Here is a 477-nt window from a genome sequence, read left to right as displayed (position 1 = left end):
GCTGCTGCCGCTCCCTCCAGCACTGGCCCCACACCCAGCCGGTTCTGACGGCACCTCTCCTGTGCGGTACCATGGGAATGTCTAACAGCAATCACCCCATAAAACACGGGTTGGTACAATGGTCTCTGTAACACAGCAACTCGGAGCTTCCGCTGCAAATTCGTGCCTAGTTCAACCCTGCCTGTTCAAGCAGATGTAACGGTGCCAGTGCAGCCTGGGAGGGGGATGGAGCAGACCAGCTTCACAGCAGGTGCATCTCACCAGCTCGGGCTGAGGGGAAGGTGCGGGGCAGGACCGAAGGGAGCAAAGAGGCTCAACGAGCTGGACCCAGCGGGAACAGCTACCACATCCACAGGCTGCCTTGTGCTCCTACATCCAAGTCTTCGTTACCGTGCCTTAAGGAAACTGAGATAGGGTGGATCTGCTGCTGCGAGTGCTGGAGAAAGGTCAAGGTCAGAGCAGACCCTGCAGGTGCAT

This window comes from Buceros rhinoceros, unplaced genomic scaffold, assembly GCF_000710305.1.
Source record: "Buceros rhinoceros silvestris isolate BGI_N320 unplaced genomic scaffold, ASM71030v1 scaffold15301, whole genome shotgun sequence".
Lineage (NCBI taxonomy): Eukaryota > Metazoa > Chordata > Aves > Bucerotiformes > Bucerotidae > Buceros > Buceros rhinoceros.
This window is presented reverse-complemented; position numbering follows the sequence as displayed.